The sequence below is a fragment of the Canis lupus genome, chromosome 2 (assembly GCF_003254725.2).
Source record: "Canis lupus dingo isolate Sandy chromosome 2, ASM325472v2, whole genome shotgun sequence".
In the NCBI taxonomy this organism is placed as follows: domain Eukaryota; kingdom Metazoa; phylum Chordata; class Mammalia; order Carnivora; family Canidae; genus Canis; species Canis lupus.
This window is the reverse complement of record NC_064244.1, coordinates 46,395,581-46,413,615: the sequence shown is the minus strand read 5'-3', so window position 1 is coordinate 46,413,615 and position 18,035 is coordinate 46,395,581. Positions and strand designations below refer to the sequence as shown.

At 43.0% G+C, this 18,035-nt stretch overlaps 1 long non-coding RNA gene across 11 annotated transcripts in view; it reads right to left on the bottom strand.

Moving 5' to 3' along the window:
• Nucleotides 1-18,035, bottom strand: part of LOC112659837 (uncharacterized) — a 108,845-nt gene that overhangs the window by 21,128 nt on the left and 69,682 nt on the right. For 9 of the 11 annotated variants that reach the window (XR_004813503.2, XR_004813507.2, XR_007404195.1 and 6 more), the window contains one exon: nucleotides 45-881. This is a non-coding gene — a long non-coding RNA (uncharacterized LOC112659837). Of the gene's footprint in view, nucleotides 1-44; nucleotides 882-1,871; nucleotides 2,033-18,035 lie in introns of all 11 variants that reach the window. The other 2 variants (XR_007404191.1, XR_007404190.1) reach the window with 1 other exon arrangement.

Below are 18,035 nucleotides of genomic sequence, written 5' to 3'. Positions count from 1 at the left end.
AATCATCAAGTGGGTGCATATCTACTTAATCAACAGAAACTTACCTTGCAGCTCTGAAGGCCCGGAGTCCAACGTCATGGTGTGGTCAAGGCTGTGCTCCGTCTGGCGGCTCTAGGGAAGGGTCTGTTCCAGGCCTCTCTCCCAGCTTCTGGTAGCCTCAAGCATTCCTGGGCTTGTAGAGGCATCAGCACCCCAATCCTCTGTCCCCTCACCTGTGTCATCCTCTTCCCACTGCGTGTCTGTCTCTGGGCCCCCACTTTTTTTTTTCTAGGCCCCCTTTTATCAGGACATCAGCCAATGGTCTCATTTTCACTTGATCAAATATCTAAAGACCCTCTTTTCAAATGAGGTCGCGTTCTGACGTTTGGGGGTTAGCACATCAGCATATCTATTTTGGGGGGACACAAGTCAGCCAGCCCCAGGAGGGAGACAGCCTTGCCGTTTAAATACTTTCCCAACTCAACAAAGGAAAACTACTCTCTTTTGTCTGCTGTGCCAGCACTTGGGCTGTTCTGACACGAGAGTCATCAGAAGATTCCAAAAATGGTAAGCAAGAGCTGCGTGGTAGGTTAAATCATCACTGTGGCTCTAGAAATCTCTGCTTGGCCACTTCCCCTCGTGTGGGCTTCCTGGGTCCCCTCTCCTAGTGGTGATCGGAAAGAAGTGGTGATCGGATGTGTACTTTCACCGAAGGTTCTTTCCCGAACTCCCAGTGCTTGGACACCTCTGAGCACTTGTCCTAGCTGCTACAGCAGCTCACACAGGAGGAATGGGGAGGAGGCTGGCGAGTGTGTCAACACAAGTACTGCTGGTGGCACAGGAGCAAGTCACATCCTCGTGGCACTGCTCCCATGTAAGACTGCAACTGACATTTAAGTGTTCTGAAATAAAAAATAATTGAAAAGATAAATCGTCGGGATCGGATCGTCACTGCATGTTCTTCACAAGTTCAGAGCACACTTGTGTTCACGGACATCCTGGGTTCTCCTAATTTTCTAGGCAGTGTTCGCACCAAATGCACGATACCAATCTTATCCTCCAGGGCTCACACAATGACGCAGTTAATCGCCTTTTATTTCCATAGCACCCCTCCTGCCTCACCAGCCTCCCCAAGTTAGAGCAACAGGGAGGATGAGTAGGCGAGAAAGAGGACGGGGTGCAAACTGGAGGGGCTCACGGGGGCTCGGGTCCCCAGCCTGTGCTGCAGCCTGGTGGTATGAGAATGAGACATGCTGGCTTCATGTACAGGTTGGGCTAGTTTTCAGCATCTCGTTTGAACGTTCTGTTTTGATTTTTATTTTCCAGTTTTTCTAGTTGGGTAAGCCTTGGGTAGATAAGTGGGATCAGAGGAGAAATCCCACTCGGACTACAAAGGCTTCCCCTGCAGATGGGATTTAAAAGGGAAGTAAGTGAGAGTGAGCTTGGATGAGCCAGGTGAGGGACGAGCCAAAGCCATGTTTTTGCACAGGGCAGACAGGAGCACTTCACGCAAAAGGGAGTGGGAGGACTAGATTTCCCTTTTTTTTTTTTTTTTAACTTTTTCCCCTCACTTGGAAAAATTTATGTTTTTCTTTCTGATAATTCACTAGCAACTGTACAAAAGTCAACAGTACAGAGAAAATGAAGGTTTCTATAATGTCATAATGTCAGTACTTTTCTACTCTGGCTATGAGGCAACCACATTGATCAGAGTTCAAGTTATTTTTATCCAGACTTCTTAATACAACACTATGTAGGTCTACAGCTTTCTCCAGATAAATAGGATCATTAACAGGGTCATAACATTCTGATTTGTCTATACTTTCCCATGTCAAGTCATGAAGAGGTAACCTATTTATTATTTTTAATGAAGAGTTTATTTATTTATTCACAAGAGACAGAGAGAGAGAGATGCAGAGACACAGGCAGAGGGAGAAGCAGGCTCCATGCAGGGAGCCCAACGTGGGACTCAGTCCTGGGTCTCCAGGATCACGCCCTGGGCCAAAGGCAGGCTTTAAACCGCTGAGCCACCCAGGAATCCCGAAGAGATAACCTATTAAAAAAAAAAAAAAAAAACAAAAAACAAACTACGTTTCATCTTTTAAAATAAAGCAATTCTTGCACAAATTGAAACCACACATAAAAGTATAAAGTGAAAAGTAAAAGTCTTCCATCCTTTACCTCTAGTCTTTTTCCTGAAAGTAACCACTGTAACTACGGTAACAGTTTCCTATTTATCCTTCCAGAAATGTGATTTTCTCCATACCTGTACATAGAGATAACTCTTACTCTGCTCTCTGCTTGCTTGGTGTATGTAATACATCTTGAGATTTTAAAGACTCAGTGTATACAGAGATACCTCGTTGTTTTGACAGATATCTAATATTCCATTACATGACTATGCCATTATTTAACAGTGTTCTGTTAATGGACATTTAAGTTGTTTTAAAAATTTTAAAACCCCAAAAAGACAAATGGTCCTAGAGTAAACATCCTTATACATACATCTCTCTAAACACAATAAAACATTGTGCTCATGTCTCTACCCTCTTACCAGCCCTGGGCATAAGCACTTTATTTACTCATTTATACTTTTTTTTTTAAAGATTTTATTTATTTATTCATGAGAGACACAGAGAGAGAGAGAGAGAAGCAGAGACACAGGCAGAGGGAGAAGGAGGCTCCATGCAGGGTGCCCGATGTGGGACTCGATCCTGGGGCTCCAGGATTATGCTCTGGGCCCAAGGCAAGCACTCAACCTGCTGAGCCACCCAGGCATCCCTGAAGGCAGACTCTTAACTGCCGAGCCACCCAGGTGTCCCTCATTTATACTTTTATAAAAACTGCCGATTTGAGGGCAGCCCAGGTGGCTCAGTGGTTTAACACCACCTTCAGTCCAGGGCATGATCCTGGAGACCCAGGATCGAGTCCCACGTCGGGCTCTCTGCAGGGAGCCTGCTTCTCCCTCTGCCTGTGTCTCTGCCTCTCTCTGTGTGTCTCTCATGAATAAATAAATAAAGTCTCTTAAAAAAAAAACCCTGCCGATTTGACTGTTGATATCTAGATTTAGTTTTCATTTCTTTGATTGTTAAGGAATCTAACCCTATTTTACATGATCTGTTACACTGAATTGCCTATTCATAACGTTTCCTTGGGTGTTTATTGGAATAGATATCTTTTATTCATTTATAACAGGAAGATTGCATTCCCATGAAAACATGCATACAGAACTCCAAAGCCATCTAAGAAAGTTTTAAAAAGCCATTATTCTTTACATTCATAATTCTCTAATCAACTCAGCACAAATCAGGCCAAAGTTTACATGTGTTAAAGAAAAAAAAAAGGATGCAGGAGGAGAGAAGAGTTTGTTTTCAGTGTCTCTTGCCATCTGAAGAACAGTTTTTTTTTTTTTTTGAGACGGGGAAAAAGAGAGAGAGAGAATGAGCATGGGGGCAGGTAGAAGGAGAGAGAGGAATCTCAAGCAGTCTCCATGCCCAGTGCGGGGGTGAACAAGGGGCTCGATCTCACAACCCCAAGATCATGACCTGAGCCGAAACCAAGAGTTGGACGCCCAATGGATGGAGCCACCCTGGTGCCCCATCACCCGAGGAGCATTTTTAAGGAGGTAGTGAATATGCTAAGGAAATCATTCTCATCAATCTAACACACACTCCTCATAAGCAACTCTTTGCTATCCTAACATAGCCACAAGTAATAAAACAATTCTACGTGATAGACTTCTACTCATTCTGATTCCTCCTCAGTTCCAATCACTAGAGTTGTCCTATAATACTTAAAAACAAACCTGTTTACAGAGCCAGCGACATCATATTGATTAGAATTGCATTCGTTTTCACTCCCTCACACATTTTCCTACTGGATGAGTGGCTTCCTTGTTTAAATATGGAATTCAGTGATCATAAAATGGATTTCATCCAGATACAAAATATGAAAAACTGAACTCATGGGAAATGACCCTTGCAGTGCACACCACCCTCAGGCTTGAAAGGGATTTTCTATTTCATCGACTGTAGAGGAGCCATAATAATAAAACATAAAATATTATACAAAGATTAGAAAATCAAGAGTCATGTACCCCATAGTGCCTCCCCAGCCTCCTTTTCTTAGTCTAATTCATTCTCACTCACTCTCAGCATCCACAGTCAGTTTACTTGGCCTTTCCCCAGGAATCATACCCCCTCAGTTGAGTTTTAAGGGATCCCTCTCTGTGTTTCTAGAATGCTAGGTACATGCCTCTCTCTTACCGCTTACTATGCAATTTTGAAATGACACGGGCTGCCCAGTTGGCTTGCTAGCTCTGCAGGTCAAGGACCACGTGGTGCTCATCTTTGCATCCTTGCTAGCTCCCACAGTACCTGGCACTTAATGGGTTTTCAGTTATTGCTTGTTTTGTTGTTTTACTGTGAATATTTTGAACCACGTGAAGAATAGTTTTGTTCCTCATTTTTGCTCACCTGTGGCAAACACAGCTGCCTGCCCACTTAACAGTGACCATGTCCCTTCCCCCTTTGATCCTTGCTGGTAGGACTTTGATTTTGTTTGAAGTTTCACTATCCACAGAGCTTTGTACTCAGGAAATGACTCCTCTGGTGGGGCTAAAGTGGGGGCATGAATGGTTACTGGCCTGCACAATCCTGGCAGTCCCCTTCCCCTGGCCTGTGGCCCAATTCTAGCCTCCGGGAGGTCTGAGAGTAAGTCACCTGGGGAGTTTTGGGAAAAGGCTTTTCTTATAGTACAGAGAGACTCATGGAAGGAGACACCCTCTTTCCTCTGGGGATTGCATGGGGGTATCAGGAACGGTTGCAGCCACCTGACAATATGAGAGAGGACATAAGACTGCAGAGACATTCCCCGTGGTATGGTTGAGCTGGAGTCACCTGCTTCACTTCGAGAGAATGAGCTCCTGGATGCATCCTAACTACATTACCACACAATAAAAATGGGAAGACACCAGAGAAGATTTAGGAGCCTCTCTTGGAGGACACAGAGTCAAAATGGAAAGTTAAAAGGAATCAGGGTTTTATATCCTGGTAGAGAAGCCTCTGGATAAACCTGGTTGCTGTTTCCAAATTCATGGAAGGTTTCAAGGATGGAGCATCAAACAATTATTCCCCATGACTTCCGAAGACCTAACTGGGAGTGGAGACTGAATTAAAGCAAGAGAGGCTGTGCCTGGATTTAAGACAGAATCTGCCAGTAGGAATGATAAAACCCTGACACGGGCCCCCGCAGATGAAAGTCTGTCCAATTGCAAAAAGACAAGAGTGGAAAACATGAGTCTTTGGGCGGTTTATTATTCACCTACTTAAGTCAATGGGAATAATCAAATGACTACCTCAAGTTTGTGATTTTCTGCTAGTTTAGAGAAGATAAATTACTGAAATTCAAGTGGGTGAGGAATCAGACCTCCAAAAGTATTCATTAGGTTCTAAGTTTGACCTGACAGAGCTGGAAATACTTGTTCTGTTGCTAGAAGGCCAACATGGCAGCATGACATCCAGTTTATAATTTACATTGAACACACACAACTTATCAGAGCTTTGAGATTAGTCATATGCCCAGAACGAGGACGTTGCATGAGAAATGTAGCCTCGGGGAAGGTGGCTGATTATTTCCGGAGTGTTTATTAGTAACGTTGATCCTAATCTCAATTCACTTTTCCATGGAAGAATGTAAAAGTGAGTATTGCATTTGGTCCGTTCCTCTGACCATGTCAACACCCTTAATTAAAGTACACACAGCACGCGAGTCAGCAGGCAGCGGGTGTGGAGCGGCCCTGCTCGAGCCCATCCACGCCTGAGTCCGTGGCCTGGGTTCAAGGACCTACTCAGACAAATGGCATTGCAAGTTGAGTGGCTAGCTGTGCAATTACGGCATGGCTCGCAAGTAACCTGAGACAACTACCCCTCGCCTTGAAGCCAATTTTATATAAAAGCTATTATTAGCAAGACTCACATCAACCCTGGAAGCTAATGTAAATACAATCAAGCCGTATCAAAATCAGTTTCAAAAAGTTTGTTCTTGATGTGACTGTGTGCACATCGCTCCCTCATTTTACTGGCATTGTCACTGGAGCATTCTTTTCTTCATGGACTTAGCAGGACAAATCTGAAAATGCAGGTTATGTGTATTGAAACCCATTTCTGGGTGCCTGGGTGGCTCAGCGGTTGAGCGCCTGCCTTCGGCTCAAGGCGTGATCCCAGGGTCCTGGGATTGAGTCCTGCATCAGGCTCCCTGCGTGGAGCTTGCTTCTCCCTCTGTGTCTCTGCCTCTCTCTCTGTGTCTTTCATGAATAAATAAATAAAATCTTAAAAGAAAAAATAAGAAACCCATTTTTTCCCCCCACAAATCCCAAGTACTCTTTCGGTGCCACCAGGCGTGTTTCCACCAAGGCTTTTACTGGAACAGTGGGAGTTGGCCCAGACCCACCAGGACCCTCTCGTCTCCCTCAAAACAGCCTCTCTCCAACTTCTCTCCTCCCTTCCCCTTTCATTTGGCTCTTGAACAGCCCTTCACACCCCTGCCTATTCTCCCCGCACCGGGGCGCACACTCCCTGGCTGCCCCCGAGCCCTGGAAATAGTGACTTGAGCTGAGATGCCAGCAGCTGCCAGGAGCTCCGAGGGGGCTGCCACCAGGTCACCTCCCTCCGGTCTCCCTCTCCCTAGTGGAGGGGACGGCTGCACACGTAGCCGGGGATGACTAGGCCATCTGTGCGGGTCCTCGCTCTGTCCCTTCAGCTCAGGAGGTCAAAGCACGGAGCCAGCCTTGACACGGGATGCAGGGACCTTACGTCTAGACTGACGTCACCTGGAGCTGGGGACAAACTCTGTGCTGCCATCGAATAACACCAGTGTGTCTTTGGGCAAGTATGTAATCTCCGAGTCTCCTATAAACCAGTTTCCTATGGAGAGGATAGTAATGCCCGCTTCCAACGCTGCTGTAAGGAGTAAGTGACAGACATTGAAAACACCTACATGGTCCTCAGTGTTGCTCAAGAGAGGCAAGTACCCCTTTTGATAGCGAGGAGACTGCTAGGTGCCTGCGCTCGGAATACAGCAACAGAGAGCATTTGCTGCTGGCCCTCCAGTCACTCCACTTAAAAGGAAACCTCAGTCTCAGGCCTCAGTCACCCGGCAATATATAGCTGCAGATCCGCAGGACCTCATCTTGGGGCTCCGAAGAGGACTGACAACGGAGGCCACAGCAACATCGCATGTCGCATATGCCTCGCTGGGACACGGGAAGGTTAATGAGATAACATCTAGGTGGAAAGTGCTGAGTATGTTAAGTATTACCATGCTGCAATTACCCTCATACTGGAGCTAGCTCTCCTTTGTCCAGATTATTCGAGATCATGTGGCTCCAAAAGAGAAGGTACAACAGACGAGACATAAACAGACGCAGGTCACACACCCTCACCCCAGGCACACTCTTCAGCAATACCAGGAGCTGCAAATAGGGAAAGGACTTTGGCCTCCAGGGTGCTACGGTTCAGTTGTTTGACTTTCTGGGTTTAGGATTATATCCTGCCACGTTTGGGCATTGCTTCCTAGAGGCTACCGACGACACAACCGTGGTGCACCTGCCTCTCGGCCCTGTGACCTGAGGCTGAGCCATGCCACCTCTCTGAGCCTTGGCTTCCTTGCTTGGAAACTGGAGATAGTAATCTCTACTTGTTTCACATGGTCCTGAGGCTGCACAGCGAGAGGGCTTCCAAAATTAGAAAGCGATGCATAGTAACATGAATGAATTATCAGATGCCAGGGTCTGTTCTCTCATTTCCTATCTGCCCGTAACCAACATTAAGAAATAAAGGTCTCTGAGCCTCCTGGCAGGTGAGCACCATCATGTATCTCAAACTCCAGTTGAATTTCCACGAGGGTGAATTAATGGACTGGGTAAGATGGTACTCTTGGTTCTATTTTGAAGGACCAGCTGATCCACAGCTCAGTGCCTATAGTTCGTGGATCCAGTAAGAAATATATTTTTTTCAAAGATTTTATTTATTTATTCATGAAAGACACACAGAGAGAGGCAGAGACACAGGAAGAGGAAGAAGAAGGCTCCATGCAGGGAGCCCGATGAGGGACTCGATCCTGGGACTCCAGGATCATGACCTGAGCCAAAGGCAGACACTCAACCGCTGAGCCATCCAGGTGTCCCATGAAATAATATTATATAAAAATAGGATTACCTCTTATTTATGTAGCACATGCAGTTTTTCAAAATACATTCACATATGTTATCTCATGATGCTATGTGTAGATATCTGTCTCTCCGGGTTAAATCTTTAGGGGTATTTGCTCCCCTTCTTCGTGTTTTCCAGCACTTTCCTCTTAGAGAAGGCAGATGCCCAGAGCTTCAAGGAGCCAGGGCGTGACCCCAGGACTCTTACTGAACATGGCCTTGGTGGTAGTAGTTAACTAAGGAAATGAGGACAGCTCCAAGCTGCTCAGTCCGTCTCATGAATTGTACACATGGGCCGGACACAGGCAGCCCTGTTCACAGGGAGACAAGTGTCCCTCCACGACCTGTGGTCCCCAGTGCGGTTTCAGGAAAGGCTCCCACATTCTCAGAGCCTCCAGTGCTGCTTACTGACAAACTAGCCCCTCAATAATCTTATTGTATGTTTTCAAAATAATTCTCCGTAATGCCCCAAGAATGTCTGAACTTCTGTGTGAACTCACTAGTTTGCATATTTTTCATCTTATTAGTGGGAACTCTGATAGACAAGGCCCATGACCTTGCCTTTCCATGAGTCTCCCGGGCAAGTCCAGAGCCAGTCTCTCCCACTGGTGAACTCCCAGTGCTGCTCCCCCAAGCCCCTCCACCCTGTCTCCTTCTGACTCTCCCTCACACCCATTCCAGCCTCTTTCTTCCCTTGCCCTCTTCATAACCAGTGTTCAGAAAAAAAAAAGAAAAAAAAAAAGAGCTTTGCTTTGATTACAGGTTACTCATTAGAGAATGCCACAAGATTCTGGTTGTGAATTTTTATGAAGCCAAGATTCTGAAAACAGAAAGCGAGAGCAGAGATGATGTTGCCTTTGATGACCTGTTTACCCCAACCCTACACGGCTGGGAAGGGAGCATTCAGCTTCTGATTTCAGGATGACTGCACACGACCCCAGTTCTAATATCGCTTGTCATTCATAAATCCCCGAGACATCACAGACCCAGCCAGATGTGATGTGGCCTGGCCTAATCCTTCTATGGAGATGCAAGGGAGAGTGGAAGTTAAGCCTTAATTAAAAATGAGATCTGATATTGGAAAATCAAGGTTTAAAAATGCTTTGAATGGGCCTGTTTGAGAGTACATTCAAGTGTATGGATACATCAATTCAGGAGATACTGTTATTCTCTAGAGGCAGACAATTTCCTAAAATCATAAAAGACCAAATTTATAGCTATGGGACAAAGTGGTTCCCAATACTTCCACCTAGATTTCGACCTAGCATGCTATCTATATATCAAGGCATACGTAACATGATATATTTTGATATACATATGCCAAATCCTCTCTGAATTTCCAGTTAAAGGAATCTGTCACACAGGACAAGGGACCACATTGGTAAATAAAACTTAAAAGTAATTCCCCCATTTTTGTTAAGTCATCCAATCACTTATATTTTCTTTTTTTTTTTCAAGAACTCTTTACTGATAATTAACTTTGTGTTCAATCCATTGTATACATGCTATATACAAAGAGATGTAAAAAATCATTCTGGCCATCAAATAACTAAAAAATCACGATCAAGCAGTGAGAAGCTTCCTTCTCAGTTTAAACCGCACTACAAGAAATTTCATTGCAAGTGTATTTTTAATAACCAAGCGACTACTATAGAAAATGAGGACTGGGAACTGAGTGAGACAGACCAGCTGGAGCAGTCAGGCAAAGATCAGAACTGAGGGGAATCTTGCAGGATGGAGAGTGAAGGATTTCAACTGAGTTTCCACCTTTTCTTCCCAGCAAAAAGGCAGAATGAATTGGGCTTTTCTTTCATGTACTCTGGACTCGCCCTAGCGGGAAGTCTAAAGGGCAGTAAATCAGCCTAAACACTGAAATCTATATGGAGAAACAGCAGATTTGGGGATGCACAGAGTATTGTCACACCCTAGAAAGTCAGAGCTGATCCTATACAGGAAAGTCCTTCAGTAATTATTAGTTGAATGAATGAATGAATGAATGACCAAGATGATCCTTAGAACTGCCTCAGTCTCACTTTCATTCTCTTTGTAGGTGCCCTTGTAGCTGAACAAGATACAACTTGTCCCTGGGGTTTGTAATGGCTAGATTCATATGTGCTCCTTTCTTACAGAATGGGAATATGCAATAATTTGCAAAACAAAACAAAACCAAAGAACAATAACGACAACAAAACCCCCAAACTCCCAAAACAAAATCCATCAAATTGCTTTCCAGAGTGGTTGTTCCAACTAAAATCCCCCACTAGACACTAGAATATTTCTTGGTTGTCTAATATTCTTGCCGGAACTGGGTGTCATGAATTTTTACCAAGGTGAAAAAGGTAAAATGGCATCTCATTGTTTCACTTTGCATCTCCCTGATTACTAGTGCAGTTAAGTCTATTCTCTGAAATTACGGTGAGATTCATGTAATATCTACTCTCTAAGTCTCTTGGCTTCTTTTTCAAACTTTTTATCTCTTTGTCTCCTACTTCCATTATTCATGCCTTATGAATAATTTCTTCTGTTTTTTGTTAACGTGCTCAATCTTCTGTTTAACCTATCCATTGGAGTTTTTATTTCAATTATAATTTTTTTTTAGAAAGTCTGCTTGTTTCGCAAACTCACAAGATGATTACTTTTAGTTTTTTTCCTTATATATTTTTATTTCCTCTATTAGCTTTCACTGATTAAAAATACACTTATTTTGCGAATGACTGATAATTTTATTTTATTTTTTATTTTTATTTTTTTTGATAATTTTAATATTCAGTGTTATTTGGTGTCTGATTCTCCCATTTTGTTTCTTGGATATCCCCCATGGTGTCCTGATCGCTTGTGTGTTCTCTGAGTTTTGACATTCACAGCAGATTCTCTTGTGTTTAATTGCGGGGATTTTTTAAGGCCTGATTTGAAGATGGGTTCCTCAAGAGAATGTTTCTTTTATTTCTGCCACGTGCCTGGAAGCAATTAAAACTTGAAACCACTTGAAAATAAAATTTTGGTTTTTTGGGTCCTTACAGATCATGTGAATTCTGGACCACAAATTCCTGTGTGGGTTTGCTTATGGTTATAGATTTTTGAGGGAGACATTTTTCCCCCTCTACCCAGCACAATGGTCAAGATAAGCAAGTTTCCTTGCTACTCCTATTGTGGGGTGGATTTATATCTAGTTCCCCTGTACACTGAAGGTGTTCCACAATGGGGTCCTAACTTTAAGGGGAGGAGGTAGTGTCTCCTATTAGACTTCACCTTGATTGTGTTCTTGCCGTGTCTCCTGTCTGTGTTACTCTACACCACGAACCAAACCTAAAGTTAATGCCAGCAGGGCTCTTCAGATGCCTCCACGGAGAATGCTAACTTCAGAGCACAGTTTTCTTCCAGGATTCTTGCTCTCACTTCATCTGCCTCTGAATATTTCACAGTCTCCTACCAGCTCAGTGATGCATTTAAGAATAATTTTTAATTCTGATATTTTATTTAGCATTTTTAGTTTTCAGGATATCTCACTTGTCATACTGAAACTAACAGGAGTCCTATTATTTATTGTGTTTTTCTGTATGTACGTAGTATTTTGTATTTAAAAAATATAATAATTCTAAGAAAAACTCCAGGAATGAAATAGACAAAAATATTTGTTAAGTTAGGAGGGTGAGATTATTGGTTATTATTATTCCTTACCTCTGTTTTTCTGTACTGTGCACACACACACACAAATGAAATAACCAAATGGAAATCTTTAGGATCACATCTTAAAATAATAGCCCATTTCCATAAACTGAATTGTCAAGTAATTCTTAACTTATTTTAATCAAGTAAATTTTAGAGAGCAAGTATACCCCCTCCCTGAAAAAAGACCCAAGGAGTAGGTAATGCTGAGTATTACCAAATGTAGTGAATTCACTACCCAACTTTCAAATACAGAAGATGATCTTACCTAGAACTTGTTTTGAAAGTCTAGAAATATCTTTTCTCCTTAAAGAACAATAAGAGATGTGTCTAGCAAAAACATTTTAGGAAAATTAAATTTTAATACTTCCTCATTAGATAGTGTAATTCTTTCTAATCTCTTTTTAAATCTCTTAAATATATAAAATGGCTTTTGGAGTATATTTAAAATAATTAATTCAAGTTGATGTCATATTGTCTCAGTCTCTGAAATATTTGTGGACTGGCAAACATGATTGTACTCAAAACTACCCCTGCCACTACCAGACAACCATCCAGTGAGAAAGTGTTTTATGTACTTACCCACACCACTTCTGACCCCCTCGTTACCCTACACTTGTTGACAGGAGGTCATCAAACTCAAATTGTCGCCTACAGGGTAGGTGAAAATGGTATCTCACTTTTACTCTTTTGACAGCAGTATAACTAAACATCGCATAAAAATGAAATGATGTCTTTATTTAAATGACTTCTCTTACTAACCTCTCTATTTTAGGTTCCTTTTAACTTTCTGTTATTATAAACAATCTGCAAATAATTTTTTGGTACATATATTTTTACACATTGTCCTCTTATATCCTTAGGATAAATTCAGTATTTTGCTATGTTAATATTTTGCCAGATTGCCCTACTTCGGGATAGGTGCCAGTTCTTACTTCAGATAAAAGTTATTTCAAAAAAATCTAAGTTCTTAGATTAAATTTCTAAAACTAAAAATATTTCATATATATTTAAAATGTTTACTTTGGGACAGCCTGAGTGGCTCAGTGGTTTAGCGCCGCCTTAGGCCCAGGGCCTGATCCTGGAGACCTGGGATCGAGTGCCGTGTCAGGCTCCCTGCATTGGAGCCTGCTTCTCCCTCTGCCTGTGTCTTTGCCTCTCTCTCTCTCTGTGTCTCTCATGAATAAATAAATAAAATCTTAAAAAAATAAAAATAAAATGTTTACTCCGTATTACTTATAAGTTAGTGTCTTACTGTCTGTCATCATCTATAGATATATCTTGCTTCTAGAAAAAAAATGTAAATACAATAGCCCAAACTTACAAAACAAATAAGTTAGGGCTATTTGCATTACAAAATTATTATTTGCTTTACAAAACAATACCAGTTTAAATTGAAAACACCTTAAAAATATTTGAAATAAGGCCAAATTTGTAAAATTTCAATTTACATATAACTTTGCCAGAATATATCAAACACAGAAAATGAGATATATTTATTTTAACATGATTTTACGAATCCTAGGCAGTCGAATGAATCTGCTGCTACTTTTTTGAGAGGCAAGTTGTGTACAGGGTAAGGAATCCATGAAGGATTAACAAAACTGTAATTATGCGATATTTTTTCTCAAAACTCTTGGGTTTTTTGTTTTTTGTTTTATTAAAGCCTGTGCTTCAAAAGCAGAAAAAATATCCACTTCCCCTCCCTTGCTTTTCAGGCTTTCTACTGCATGCCAGCCAACAGAGTGGCATATGGCACATAACATGCATGGTCAACGTCCCACCAGCATATTTGCAGAACCAACAGTACATATTGAACGAAACCACACCTCATGCAGACAACTTTTAATCATCCTCTACTCTTTGGTGTAGGAGAATGGTGGAGAGGTGGGTGGAGGAGGGAGATCTGGTTGTTGGCAAGAGAGCTGAAAGGAATGGAAATCTACCATTACGGGGATGGAGGGGTGGGGGGTACAGGAGGTGGCCTTCTTATTCACTGGCTCTAATTCCCTCGCCAGACAAATGATATGACAATGCTGTAGGGCTTAGAAAAATTGGGGCAATGCTGGGGCCGTGGGCAGCAGAGAATGTATTAATGACAGCCTGCCTGGTCCTTTCAGTGGCAGAGAAAACACAGAGACACACTCCCCACATTTAACCAGCCCCTGTCCGAACAGAGAGTTTCCCACTTTTTTGCCCCAATCACTCACCTTTTTCTAGCCTGACTCAGAAATATACAATATGCCATTTAAAAATGCTTCTGTTTTTGTAAGAAGGGTCTACCGTGGAAGCCTGGGGGCGGGGAGGGGCATCTGGCATTTCTCCAAGTACATTTGGGAATCCCTGGCTGCACTCTGACCATAACCAGCGTGAGGCCTTCAGAGTGTGGGGCTCCGAGGAAGAAGGTAGGCACAGGCCAGGTCTCCTTCCTTCCTTCACTCCCCTCCTCCTCCCTCGGGTCACCCCTGGAAGGCTGAACGAGGTGTGGAGCCCAGGGGTCTGTTGGGCACTTTCAGAGTTTATGGCTTCTGGACCAGAAAGGGATTGACCTATTTTATTCTAGGAGATCAGTGGGAAATTAAAGCAGTTAGTGGGAAAGGGACTGGACCAGGTGTCAGAAGACCTGGGTTTACTTGCAGCTGAGCCACTACAGAGCCGTAAGATCTTGGCTAACACTTCACCCCTGCAGACCCATGTCCTATCAGCTGAAAAATGAGGTTTGAACTAAGTGACCTAGGGAGTAAAACTGAGCAGGTGATGGATGTTGTACGCATTCGGCCGGCCGTGGACACGAGGCTGTGTGCGTGTGTGTGTTATAGGCAGAGGATGAAGAGATGAATCAAAGGAAAAATGGATTCAAACAAGCACGATGTCAACACTCAGGAGTGAGAGTGAGCCGCTGGACTGGTGAGAAGGTGTGTTAAAGAGAGAGCTCCTTACCCTTGGCACTGAATAACAAATTACCCCAAAACGTAGCGGTGTAAACCAAAACCAGAGCGTTAAAAACAACTTTTGGAAGAGGATTTTGTGGGTTATAAATTCAGGAAGGGGTTAGCTGCTTTTTTGTGTGTGTGCCGTGGAATTTCTTGTGAGGTTGCAGACAGATACTGGCAGAGACTGCAAGCCTCCCAAGGCTCAGCTGGGCCGCATGTCTGAGGTGGCCCGTCCACACGGACCGCCACGGATGCTGACGGCCGCTGGGAGCTCAACGAGGCTGTGACCAGAGCCTGCCCCACAACGCCTTCTCAGGGGAGGGAGACTTCTTACGTGGTGGCCAGGAGAAAAAAATAGAAGTGGCATGGCCTTTCCCAATCTAGCCTCAGAAGCCACTGGGCGATGCTCCTGCCGTGCCTCGTTGCCCAGAGCAGTCACCAGCCCATCCTGATTCAAGAGCAGGGACAGGGGGCTCCTGTCCTCAATGAGAAGGTCCTAAAGAGTGTTGGGGTCAAGTTTTACAAGTGCCCCAGGCACCTGAGAAGAATGCTCTGATTTTTCTCAGTATCATTGAAATCAATGTCTTGATCATTTTTATAATTTAATCAGCTTCCTGAGATGAGTGGCCTCCTGAATAATCTGGTTTGCTCATGAATTGAGTGAATCCCTGCATTTTTCAAGTAAATTATCCAGCTCCAAATCGGTGATCACTTTCACCTCCATGGCTGTTTGACGTGAAAAGAAGTTAGCTACATAACTCCTCGGTGCAGGAAAAAGGCGGAGAACCGTGAAAAATCAAATAGCCAGACTATGACTTCTAGACTGATGTAGATGCTTCAGAAATAGGCCTCTGCTTCTGGGCACCTGACAGCTCACTGCAGACGGGGTGACAACACCCTGCAACATGAGCGAGAGACACCAACTCACCAGGAGTGACTTGGAGTGAGGTATTCTAGAGGGAAAATACTCCAGAATTCATCTGAGGTCAAATGCACTCTCGCTCCTTGGACCTGAGCTGTTCTGACACTGGCGGCTGAGGGCAAGCACACCTCACGTGTTCTTCCTTGGGTCCAATTTCAATGATTATTCCCTCCCATCTTATACAGCCACCATCACCCTGCCTTTCGTTCCTGGGGATTAAACAGTTTCTGAAGGTTGTTATCACTCCCCTTCAGTGGAGCATATCTTCAAACACCTTCCTGGATAATTACCATAGCCCAGTGATTGGGCAATCACCACAGAGTGCTTTTAAATGCACACACATAGCCGTGTATGTGTGCGTGCACACATACACACACACACACACACGCACACACCTATCTGCGTGTTCCTTTGTGTTTGCTTTGTTTTTGCATTTTCAAAGCCCAGCGGTTCATGAGAGACAGTAGAAGGACAAAATAAGAAGACATATGGTAGTGCTTAAATTATTCCCCAAAAGGGAAAGTGTCCAATATGAAATTATTCACTCTTTCTACTATTCTGGGGTGGGGAGGGAGGCATTTCAACCAAGAAAATCATAGTATACCCACAATGCCCAGAGGAGAACTGAATTATATTATCAACTTCCAAATACAGTCAGCAATATTTTACCAGAAAAGCTGCTTTGCAAAAATTAAACCTCTAATGTTTACACTGGGAAATACCTCCAGGCCTTCTCTGCCATCTTCCCCAATGTCCTGCACATGGGTATCTGTATGCATACAGGCACACACACAACACAATCTCTTTTTCTTCCCAGGATCCTCTTCATTTCGTTAACTTCTGTCATCCTAACACATACACAGGTGACTCTGTAGTGAATCCCCTAAAATGTCTCCAAACAGAAAAACTACACAAAGTAGAATTTTGTTTTTTATCTTTCAAAATGTTCTACGAACCTACAGACTCATCTGATATAAGCCATGGAAAGTGGCAGCCAGAAGGAATTATTTGAGATCTTTTCTCATCCAAAATGATAAGCAGAGAAAGGGAGAGGTGGAGGTTGGGTTTCAGCTTCCTGTTGTTTTTATTCAGTTTGTGCAACTTCAATCCATTTGACCTAGCCCTCAGCATGTTATATAAAGGTTTTATGGAAAGAGATAAGCTTTGAGAAACACTTTTTAAATTTAAATTTTAAAAACAGGTGATGCATTCACATGGTCCAAGATGAAAACATTATAAAAATGTATATGTTGTTACAGATGGTCACCAGACATGTGAAAAGATGCTTAACATCACTAATCATCAGGAAAATGCAAATCAAGACCATAATGAGACATCTCTTATTCTTGTCAGAATGACTAGAATCAAAAAGACAAGAAATAACAAGTGTTGGTGAAGATGTGGAGGAAAGGGAACCCTCATGCACTGTTGGTGGGAATGTAAATTGGTGCCACCACCATGAAAAACGTATAGAGCTTCCTCAAAATTAAAAACAGAAATACGGGATCCCTGGATGGGGCAGCGGTTTAGCGCCTGCCTTTGGCCCAGGGCGCGATCCTGGAGACCTGAGATGGAATCCCACGTCGGGCTCCTGGTGCATGGAGCCTGCTTCTCCCTCTGCCTATGTCTCTGCCTCTCTCTCTCTCTCTCTCTCTCTCTCTCTCTGTGTGTGTGTGTGTGACTATCATAAATAAATAAAAATTAAAAAAATAAAATAAAAACAGAAATACTATATGATCCAGTATTCCACTATTGGGTAGTGGAAAATCAAAACATTAATTCAAGGATATATATGTACCTCTATGCTTCTTACAGCATTATTTACCACAGTCACGATATGGAGACAACCCAAGTGTCCATCCATAGATGAATGGATAAAGCTATGATATATACATACACAATGGAATATCATGCAGCCATTAAAATGAGTGAAATCTTGCAATTTGAAACAACACGGATGGACCTAGAGGGTATTATGCTAAGTGAAATAAGACAGAGAAAAGCAAATACCATATGATTGCACTTACACATGGAATCTAAAAAACAAACACACACACACACACAAAAGCAGAAATAGACCCATAAATACAGGAACAAACTGGTGGTTATGGGTGGGGATGGGAGTGGCGGAGATGGACAAAAAGGGTCAAAGGGAGTTTTAGGTACAGGCTTCCAGTACAGAATGAATAAGTCATGGGATGAAACGTACAGCTTAGGGAATACAGTCAGTGGTACTGTAATAGCATCGTATGGTAACAGATGGCAGCTACACTTGTGGTGAGCTTTGCATAAAGTATAGAGAAGCTGAATCACTATGCTGCACACC